Source organism: Gossypium hirsutum, chromosome A06 (assembly GCF_007990345.1).
Source record: "Gossypium hirsutum isolate 1008001.06 chromosome A06, Gossypium_hirsutum_v2.1, whole genome shotgun sequence".
In the NCBI taxonomy this organism is placed as follows: Eukaryota; Viridiplantae; Streptophyta; class Magnoliopsida; order Malvales; family Malvaceae; genus Gossypium; species Gossypium hirsutum.
The window spans coordinates 38,581,149-38,593,432 of NC_053429.1; positions in this window are offsets into that span (position 1 = coordinate 38,581,149).

A 12,284-nucleotide genomic window follows, 5' to 3' on the forward strand; every position below is an offset into this window, starting at 1 on the left:
TTCTCATATTTCTTGAAAAGCCAAAAAGCAGCAAAAATAATGCGACGGATAAATTACCATAATTAGCCCAAGTTTACACATGGTTACTGTTAAAAGTCATAAACAAGTTCTTTTATGGCTAATTTGTGTGTTTCAAGTTGATTGGCATGAGATTTAAGATTCAATTGATGTGTTTATAAATTTTTTCTTCCTTTCTCATTGTAATGTTGTTGTTAACTTATATAAAAAAGTTAAATAAAAAATAAAAATATAACTTTTTATCCTCTATTTTTTAGTAAATAAAAAATTGTGAAATTTTAAAAAAGATAAAACATTATTAAATGATGTTAGAAAAGACAATTTTGAAATCTCATTTTTGTACTTCGGGTTCGTAAATATTAAGTTAAAATATTTACAGAGTTAATATAAGATTTTATTAAAATTTAGTCCATCAATTTTATCTATTAATTATTTAATTTAGGTGTAAGGACTAAATTATAAAAATCTTATCACTATAAATTTTTATTTGACAAAAAACTTAGGAATTTAAATTGTAATTAAAAAAAGGTCTAAAATAAAATTTAAACCATTTTAAAATATGTGATAGTGGCTAATGGTTGTTTAAACTAATTAAAACATAATTAGTTAAATTAATTAAAGTTAAACATGTTTTAATCAAAGTATAAAAACAAAACTTAAGTGGAAGGGAATAGAATAGTCTTCATCTTCATCTTCCACATCCGAATTCACGATTGAAAGAAAAGAAGAAAAATTCCCAAGGGTTTCAAGCTTTCGCTCATGATTTGTTTAGTACAATTAAGTCATTTTCTTGTAAATTTTATGTTTTTTAGGTCATGAGAACTTGATTTGGCTAGCTCATGTATCAATTTGTAAAACTATTAAAATTTTTTAAAATTAAAATTGCTGATTTCTTGAAGAAATTGGTGTTAAATTGATAGATTTTAAGCTTAGATGTGGAAAAAGACTAAATTGTAATATATAATTGTTAGTTTTGTTCAAAATGACTAAACTGAATAAATTATGAAATTTGTAACATCCCAAACCCGACCTAAACGTTATGGCCAAATTCCAAACATTACATTAGCCACTGAAATGACTAAGTAAAAAGGTCCAATTTTAAAATCACCTTTTTGTTAAATTTCAAAACTTAAGCATGGTTGTATGAGGCTTTGCTAAAAACATCGGTTAATTAGGTCATCCATTGTTAAGTTCAATTTATTTATTGATTGTGTCATTTAAAAAAAAACTTAATTGATTACAATGGAAAATCCCTTGTTAAAATCTTAGCATTATCATTGTGTAGCGGAAAATTATCGTGTTTGATTTTCATAGAAAATTTCATATTTTAAGTCATATTTAAACCAACTTCCAAAATTTTTCAATTTCAGTCAAAGTTCATGCATGAAAAAATCCTAGTTCAAAAATGTTCAATACCACATTTCTTACTTAAATAAAAATTACAATCCCAAATAAAAATAATACCAAAATAATTAAAGATATTTTAATAAAAATTTGAGTGCCAAAAATTCCTTTAAGAGACCTCTAAATGTCCAATCCAAGCCTAGTCCTAAGAATTATCTGTAAGGAGTAAATTAGGGGGTGAACTTAAAAAGCTCAGTGTGAGTCCATACAATATAGTAATCAATCAACAAACAAAAATTCATTTATTACATAGTTCAACCAATCTGTCATGGCATTACAACATATGAGTATGGCATGCTAAATGTTTCAATACAATAATCCTACTCATTCATTCGCTATATACCACGAATTTCCCAAACTCATCAACTGAACTCCAAAACAGTATGGGCTTAAACTCGTTGTGGATAAAACCACCAATATCAGTATGCAGATAAAACTGCCAGTAAAAGTAATTGCAGACGAGCTGCCAGAATAAATGCAATAAATTGTGCAATCACCTCAAATCTCTGGTGTAGTGCACTGACAACAGTAATACGGGCTTTAAATGCCACCTAGTTCTCCACAGAACTCCTCCATCAGCCTCAAAAACCCACCCATGCAAATGCAATTATGGCGTACCATCAGTGAAGCACATCATGCTTATCAGTAAAGTTTCAGTACAGTGGCATGCTTATCATGCTTTTCAATAAATAATAGCAGTGTACATCTAGCATACTTTCAATAATCAAAATTAGTGGAATGTGTACATACTTTCAATACGGTCAAAATTAAATATGGCATGTAACATAATTTCATACATATCACAACAAGACAACATGCATGCACATAAACAAGGAAACACAATCTGGCATGTTATATTTGCATTCAATTCACACATTCATCACCCAAATAGAACATTTAACAATCAACTTTTGAAATATTTGCATACATGATTCAGCATTCCACTTATTAACATTTAGGCCATTCGACCAAACCATAGTCACCAAGCAAACAATATTATTTAAATATATTAATTTAAATTTAAGTTATTCAGTTTCAAGGAAGACCCACACCTAATTAACGTAAATATGAAACCCTAACTTAACACCGCAACTCCTAAGAATTAAATTTGACTAAATTTCATTTAAACCTGTACATTCCCAAGAATAAAATAACTCTATAAGGTTTGGCCACAATAGGAAAAATACAGTGAGCACTTATATCCATATTCGGGATTCATACTTACTTTGTTTCGGCTAACAATGGTGATACAAACAACTTTTATTGTCACTACTGATCCGAAATGTTCATATTCGACCCTTTAACGAGAATAGTTTACAAAATCAGTATAAGAAGATCGATTAAAGTATTAAACACAATCAATCAAAATAGAAAAATAAAATAAGGGAAACAACATTTGATCTTGCTAGAACCGACACTTACGCTTTACCTCTTTTGGCTTTATAATGAATGATAGGAAAAAAATGATTCGAACAACCACTACGAGGGCCAAGGAGGTTCAACCAAGGGTAAGCAAACGCAAAAACGAGCAGCGAAATCAAAAGAGAAAATCAAAGGAAAGGAGGCTTAAAGGGGCGAAAAATGCAAGGGAAAATATGGCCGCTTCCAACTCAATGTGTGACAAAAGGTGGGGAAAAGAAAATCAGTAATGAACGTCAATTTGATTGTAACATCCCAAATTAGGGCCTAGTCGGAACAGTGGTTTCGGGACCACAAATTCGACGTAATAAAATTTATTTTTATTATATTTTTATGGTCTATGATTTCACAGAATGACTTCTTGAAAATTTCATTCAAAAATTTTGACGTTTGGGCCCTCAATTTAGTCAAAAGGACTAAATTGTAAAAAGTGCAAAAGTTGAGTTCCACATATTAAAAGTGTCCAATTGTTATGAGTTTTTAAATTGGAGGTCCTTAAATGGTAATTTGACCATTGGTTAATTGTTGGACAAAAATGGACATGAAATGGGTGTAATAAAATATTTTTAAGTTAAGGGCATTTTGGTAATCTAATAATTAAAAGAATTAAAAAGGGAAAATAAGCCAAAATTGGCTATCATCTTCTCCATCCAGCCGAAACTAGCATGGACACCATGTCTAAGGTTTGGTTCAAGCTTCCTAGCTCATTTGTAAGTGATCTCGAGCCTCATTTTTAATGTTCTTTACATTTTTGAAGTCCTGGTAACATGATCTACTCATTTCTACCATTATTTTGAGCTAGGGTTTATGTTAAAAAATTTACCCATGAGTGACATGCTTGTATTTTGATGTTTAATGGTAGAAAATGAGTGTTAGGTGTTAAAAAAATGACTTTTACTAAGCGATTTTTGACGAAAACGTCTGAAAAAATTATTTTGTAAAAGTTGTAAAAATGGTATAAAAGGGTGTTATGATGAGAATTGTAGTTTTCTATAGTTATGAAAATGGTTCGGATAAGCTTGTAGAATGGGAAAATTGAATAAAAATCATTTTACGAGCCTAAGGGCAAAAATGTAATTTCAACAAAGTTTAAGGGCAAAAATGTAATTTTTTCAAAATATGATTTTGAGTCAATTTGAATAATCTGAGTCCTAAACAGGCTACATTTGAAATGATAGATCAAGGAAATTGAGATTCGGGCTTAAATCGGGAAAATACAAGTTTTGGACTAAAATGGTAATTTTACTGTTTCCGTATCCGAGGTAAGTTCACGTGATTTAATAAGCATATTATTCATGTTATTATTGTTATACATGGAATATATCTTGCTATGATTGTATTGAATTTGAGGTTAATGGACATTTGATAGAATTTGACATTTTAAATGAAATGAACAAGTTTGTATGAAAACTAGATAATATGTTATTTTTGGTTGTATGGACTAATGCCCAAATAAACATGAAAATGTGTTGAATTGAATGTACATTGCATGATCATCTATGCATATTGATATACTTGATGAAAAGAGAAAATCTTGGTTGAATAAAAAGGGATGTCCAATGGATAAATTATTATTTACATAACATGAGATCCTGCATGTGTTGCAGAAAAATATTTAACCCGGACGGGTAATCCGTTGATCTCAATATAGAAAGGTTCTAGCCCTGACGGGTGTTCCTCAAGTGATCGAGCCTCCCGAAGAATATGGGTGCATTAAGGATTTAGCCCGGATGGGTAATCCGATTAAGGACTGAATTTAGCCTAGACTGGTAATTCAGATCTGAACTTATGAGAGTGTATGTCATTGTAAGGGATTTAACCTGGACTGGTAATCCTGACAACACTTTGTGAGTTATGATACGAGGGATTTAGCCTGGACTGGTAATCCAGCCGTAATGAGTAAGGTTTGCGGGAGTGCATACTTGGAATGATCGTTTGCATGACTTGACGATAAATGTGATATCCATCGAGATTCTGAGGAATTCAACAGGAATTAATATGAGAAATGGAATGGAAACACTTGAAATGATAAACTTATCTATGCTTAGATGATACTACTAAGGTGTATATGATTGTCATGTTTAGATGAGTAGTTGTGCTAAGAGATAGCACAGGTACATACTCGAAACCCATGAGCATGTGTTTGCCATGTGAAATGAAATGACTTGTGATAAGAGTGAAAATGAATGAGTGATATTTATGAGAATAATTTCTATGACAAATTTGTGATGGTTATCATCATGTTGCACTAAGATAGATTAGTACAATATCAACGGTCCAAATTTGAAAATCCACCAAAAATAGTGGAAATTGAGTTAGAGGCTGAGTAAAATATGAAATTAAAGCTTATTGAGTCTAGTTTCAGATAAAGGAAACAATGTAAGCGAAAGAATCTCATAAGATGATATATTTGAATTTTTGTGAAATAGGGTTAGAGTGATTTTGGGCTCCCCTATCTTAACTTTGGAAAATCACTAAAAATTTTAAAAATATTATTATGGATTATAATTTGTATGAATAAATACTTAATGAGTCTATTTTCAAGGGAAATAGACAAAAGTGTCATCTGAGTCCCGTATTATGAGATAATTAATTCATAGTGAAGAGAGGTTGGAACTGCTAGATAGCAAAACAGGGGTAACTTTAAAGAATAAACTATACTTATTGGCTAGACAAAAAGTTTTGAAAATTTTATGGTAAGAATATATATGAGTCTAGTTTCAGGGAAAATTAAAATAATTTAGTAACCGTGACTCAGGAAAACAGCTTGACTGGACTTTGAATAAATAGAAAGAATTTTAAAAATAGCATGTTATAAAATTGCTTATTATTTTTCATGCGAGCTTACTAAGCGTAAAGGTTACTCCCTCCTTTCCATTTCCTTAGTTTTTTCAGGTCGGCTCGGGGTTGGAGATCGTCGGAGGTAGCATCACACTATCGAGACATCATTGTTAAAATATTAATATATTTATGCTAGCGATTCCAAGTGAGTGGCATGTATAGGGACTTAGTTTTATGATAGATGTTGTTATGAGTAGCCAAATGTATTGGCTTATAATGATTCGTTGTATATAGCCATGAGATGTGGCTTATAATGATTATGGCTTGTAAGCCTATTTATCCATGTTAAGCCCTAATGTTTGTGATGTTGATATGCTTGTTGAAAATGCATGTTGGTGTAAAACATGTGTGTATGATGAATGCTTCATGACCAATCAAACCGGTCATTGCTATGAGAAAATGCATGATATAGCTCAAGGTCTAATGACACAAGTGATAAGTGAATAATTCTAGATTATTAGTAAAGGTGGTGTAATAGTAAGATTAATGGTCATGGATGTTTGCCTCTAGACTTAATATTGCACGAGCATGCAAAATACGTGAATAATGACATGTTAATGTTAAGAATATATATTAATGAAGGAGGTTAAATCATTAAAATGCTGCCATGATATGTGTCCTTAACATATGTAATGAATTGTGGAAATTAAGGGTAACACAAAGGCTTGGAAAATAGCCTAAGTGTTAGTCACACGAGCAGAGACACGACCATGTGCCTCAGCCGTTTGGAGGGCACGGCCTAGCACACGGGCGTGTGGCTTGGCCATGTGGTTCATTTTGCATAATGATGTCATAATCAGAGAGTTACATGGCCTGAGGACATGGGCGTGTTGAAGACACACAGGCGTGTGGCTCCGCTTCATGGAAAAATTTCATAAATTTTTTTGAACCTTCCAAAGTTCCCGGTTTAGTCCCTAATTACTTTCATAACACGCTTAAGGCCTTGTAGGCCCAAATAAGGGAATTTAAGATAGAAATTGAAATTTTTAAATTTGAACGAAATTTTATGGCCTGGTTTGCATGATTGTTTCTGTTTAAGTCTGGTAATGCCTCGTATCCTGTCCTAGCGTCAGACACGGGTAGGGGGCGTTACATTTAGTGGTATTAGAGCTATGTTTTAGACAGTTCTTGAACTAACCTAGCACGAATGAGAGTCTAGCTGTACATGCCACCGATCTGTAATAGTGCGATGTCTCTTAGCGCGAATGAAAACCATCTTGTTTGGACAGAGGTACTCTCTAACCGAGCTACACCGACCATGTTAAATGCGATGCTAAGGTATTCGGGTAAAGTATAGTCATGATAAGCCTGGATTCAAAAAATTATGAATAAAAGATCACGATATATGTGATGACATATGAGATGAAAGTTCATGTTACGATGAGTACCTATGCTTGTTTGATGTTCATATGATATTGTGCAATTGACTTGTTTGATTAAGTGAATGTGGTAAAAAGAAATTCATAAAGGTATGAATAAAGGCTTACAATATCATGTTAAGGACAAAAATATCATTGTCCCGATTGGACATTGAATGTTGATGGATTGCAAATATATCCATGAGTGAGATAAAGGGATATATTGTAATGAGTTTTTCTATGTTTAATTGATAGCCCTATGATGTATATGACTAATTTGCTCGAGTGAACGTATGTATTTGAGTCACTCACCAACCTTATTTGATAGAACGAATGTTCGTGTATGCTTGTCTGAGTAAGTATGATTGGCAAACTCGCATAGCTTTAATAAATGTACTAAATTGATTGAATCGAGTTATATGACTATAATGATGAAATAGGGTCATATGTAGATACGTATGTGAGACAAGTTAGGGATTTTACAACCTCACCCCCTTACCAAAGTGATGTTTATAAAGGATTTTACGAGATTTTTAGGATAAGCTCCCAAGTGTGAAACCAAAGAGTTCAACTGTGGAACGATTATAAATATGGTCATAGTTTGTGAATGAATTGATAAGTAAAGATAGAACTAGAAAGACATCAGATTGATTTAAAGATTATTCAATTTACGAAATATCGTAATGAGAGGAGAAATTAACTTTGGTAAACCGACTGATTCAGACACGATGTTGAAAGAATGTAATAACTAGAATTCTTTTGAACTTATTTTCTTCAGTGAAAGAAATAATACGAGATTAGTGATGATAGAAATAATTGAAGGAATAATATTTGAAATGTATGACATTTGAGTGTAACAGCTTACAGTGAGTGGATTATGACTGTTTCTCTTGAGGTACCCTAAGGATTTATTTGTTCACGGAAGTGTTATTATGACTATCTATCTTCTGATAAATTGTTATTTTACGAGTATGTTTTCTAATCTTGATGTTTGACGAAGGCATTGATAACCTGATTGGTTTATAATCGGTGTTGTTCCATTTCTCTCGGGTATTCTGTTCCATTTCGCCTATTGAGACTTTATGAGAAAACACACATGACGTTATGATTCTATTTTTTCTAATTATTGCTCTGTCTGATATATGTACATATATGGGAAGTATATTGTTCTTGTTGTATCTATTCCCAATGGGTCTGAATGATGTATTCTTCCAAATTTCTTGTCTCTAAGGAATTTTCAAGATCTTTCATGTTTTCTTATGAGTTTTGTCCACGATCCACTGATATGGTATTGTAACTTGGATATCTGAATCTTGGGAGTTTCTTTATCTTAGATTTCTTTGTCTCGGACTACTTTATTGGGTTTTCTTCCCATATCTATTCCATAAATTATTGATCATAGCCCGTTCCTAAAGTGCATCCTTTGGCTTACGATGACTATGTCAATTATGATTATGTTTCTGGTTTGATTATAGCAACATGATGATTCCAGTATATGGATTTCTATTCTTAAGTAAGTTAATCAAGCTAATACTTTTAGTTAGGATATTCTTGTAATTATGAGTTAATGCGGTTGAAACGAACTTTGATTGGAATGAGAAGTAAATTTTGAATGGTTTCATGTTGAATCGTTCTATCGACTAGAAGGGAGGATTTCTTGAAATGTTATCATTGATGATTGAGACTGACTTGGTTGTTAAATCAGTATTGGTTATTGTTTGAAAGATTAAATAGGATATTAATGTCTGAAAATGAGATTTTGTTTCTTTTCAGGTAAAAGACAAATAGTCTGAATGAAGAGTGTATATATCCTAGAAGATTTCAATATGATTTAAAGTTGCTTTGAATGATAAAATTTTTGTATTGTGAAAGTCGAAAGGTTTATAACATGTTAGTAAAGCTTTGAATAGACGAGAACATTGTTAACCGAAGCCTTAGAACTGGTTCAGTCTGCATTGGGCAGAGACTTCTGAATTTTCAGCGATATGTTGTTAAATGGTTTATGATGCATTATAAAACAAAAAGGTAGTGCAATAACTCAACGTATCTGATGTTATAGCTAAATCTGAGTTTGTGATAGTGTAGATGACTTGAGTTAGTTATTGTATGGTCTTTGAGAAAAGAAAATGTGATTTTAAGTGCTTGGGTAGAAAATCCCGAGCTTATACAGAGAGTTTGCAAGAAAATTCACAAGAGTTATGTATTGGTGCTCGAGTTTGGAACTCGACATTTCTGATCTTTGTATTTGGATACATAAATTGTTAGAGGATTATTCTTATCTTTGAAAGAGAAAGATGTTTTGTGGCTTGTTGTTGAATGTTTGATGAAATCTGCAAATCATTTCGGTATGTGTTGAATTCTCGCTTAAAGGATCAATGGAATCATGTATCTTCGAGATTGTCAGATTTCCTAGTATGTTAGTTCTCTTTAAGCGGATTGAGATCACGACTCTAGTATGAGAAATTAAAGAGCGAAGTGTTAACCATAGCCTGAGTAAAAGTTCTTTGGAGTTTATGTGAAAACCAAGCCACTCTTCTGGTAAGATTTTCGAGGACGAAAATCCCTAAAGGAGGAGAATTGTAACATCCCGAATTAGGGCCTAGTCGGAACAGTAGTTTCAGGACCACAAATCCAACGTAAAAAAATTTATTTTTACTATATTTTTATGGTCTATGATTTCACGAAATAACTTCTTGAAAATTTCGTTCGAAAATTTTGACGTTTAGGCACTCAATTTAGTCAAAAGGACTAAATTGTAAAAAGTGAAAAAGTTGAGTTCCACATATTAGAAATGTCCAATTGTTATGATTTTTTAAATTGGAGGTCCTTAAATGGTAATTAGACCATTGGTTAATTGTTGGACAAAAATGGACATGAAATGGGTATAATAAAATACTTTTAAGTTAGGGGCATTTTGGTAATCTAATAATTAAAAGAATTAAAAAGGGAAAATAAGCCCAAATTGGCTATCATCTTCTCCATCCAGCCGAAACTAGCATGGACACCATGTCTAGGGTTTGGTAAGCTCATTTGTAAGTGATCCTAAGCCCCGTTTTTAATGTTCTTTACATTTTTTATGTACGAGTAACATGGTCTACTCATTTCTACCATTATTTTGAGCTAGGGTTTATGCTAAAAAATTTACCCATGAGTTACATGCTTGTATTTTGATGTCTAATGGGAGAAAATGAGTGTTAGGTGTTAAATAAATGACTTTTACTAAGCAATTTTCGGCCATCCAGCCGAAACTAGCATGGACACCATGTCTAAGGTTTGGTTCAAGCTTCCTAGCTCATTTGTAAGTGATCTCGAGCCCCATTTTTAATGTTCTTTACATTTTTGAAGTCCTGGTAACATGATCTACTCATTTCTACCATTATTTTGAGCTAGGGTTTATGTTAAAAAATTTACCCATGAGTGACATGCTTGTATTTTGATGTTTAATGGTAGAAAATGAGTGTTAGGTGTTAAAAAAATGACTTTTACTAAGCGATTTTTGACGAAAACGTCTGAAAAAATTGTTTTGTAAAAGTTGTAAAAATGGTATAAAAGGGTGTTATGATGAGAACTGTAGTTTTCTATAGTTATGAAAATGGTTCGGATAAGCTTGTAGAATGGGAAAATTGAATAAAAATCATTTTACGAGCCTAAGGGCAAAAGTGTAATTTCAACAAAGTTTAAGGGCAAAAATGTAATTTTTCTAAAATATGATTTTGAGTCAATTTGAATAATCTGAGTCCTAAACAGGCTATATTTGAAATGATAGATCAAGGAAATTGAGACTCGGGCTTAAATCGGGAAAATACAAGTTTTGGACTAAAATGGTAATTTTGCTGTTTCCGTATCTGAGGTAAGTTCGCGTGATTTAATAAGCATATTATTCATGTTATTATTGTTATACATGGAATATATCTTGCTATGACTGTATTGAATTTGATGTTAATGGACATTTGATAGAAATTGACATTTTAAATGAAATGAATAAGTTTGTATGAAAACTAGATGATATGTTATTTTTGGTTGTACGGACTAATGCCCAAGTAAACATGAAAATGTGTTGAATTGAATGTACATTGCATGATCATCTATGCATATTGATATACTTGATGAAAAGAGAAAATCCCGGTTGAATAAAAAGGGATGTCAGATGGATAAATCATTGTTAATCCCGGTTGAATAAAAAGGGATGTCCGATGGATAAATTATTGTTTATATAACATGAGATCTTACAGGTGTTACAGAAAATGATTTAGCCCAGACGGGTAATCTGTTGATCTCAATATAGAAAGGATCTAGCCCAGACGGGTGTTCCTCAAGGGATAGAACCTCCCGTAGAATATGGGTGCATTAAGGATTTAGCCCGGACGGGTAATCCGATTAAGGACTTATGAGAGTGTATGTCATGGTAACGGATTTAACCTAGACTGGTAATCCCAACAACACTTTGTGAGTTATGATACGAGGGATTTAGCCTGGATTGGTAATCCCGCCATAATGAGTGAGGTTTGTGGGAGTGCGTACTTAAAATGATCGCTTGCATGACTTGACGATAAATGTGGTATCCATCAAGATTTCGAGGAATTCAACAGAAATTAATATGAGAAATGGAATGGAAACACTTGAAATGATAAACTTATCTATGCTTAGATGATAATAGTATGATGTAAATGATTGTCATGTTTAGATGAGTAGTTGTGCTAAGAGATAGCACAGGTACGTACTCGAAACCTATGAGCATGTATTTGCCATGTGAAATGAAATGGACTTGTGATAAGAGTGCAAATGAATGAGTGATATTTATGAGAATAATTTCTATGACAAATTTGTGATGGTTATCATCATGTTGCACTAAGACAGATTAGTACAATACCAACGGTCCAACTTTGAAAATCCACCAAAAATAGTGAAAATTGAGTTAGAGGCTGAGTAAAATATGAAATTAAATCTTATTGAGTATAGTTTCAGATAAAGGAAACGGTGTAAGAAAAGAAATCTCATAAGATGAGATATTTGAATTTTTGTGAAATAGGGTCATAGTGATTTCGGGCTCCCCTGTCTTAAATTTGGAATATCACTAAATATTTTACAAAAATGATTATGGATTAGAATTTGTATGAATAAATCCTTAATGAGTCTATTTTCAAGGAAAATAGACGAAAGCATCATCCAAGTCTTGTACTATGAGATAATTAATTCATAGTGAAGAGAGGTCAGAACTGTCAGATAGCGAAACAGGGGTAACTT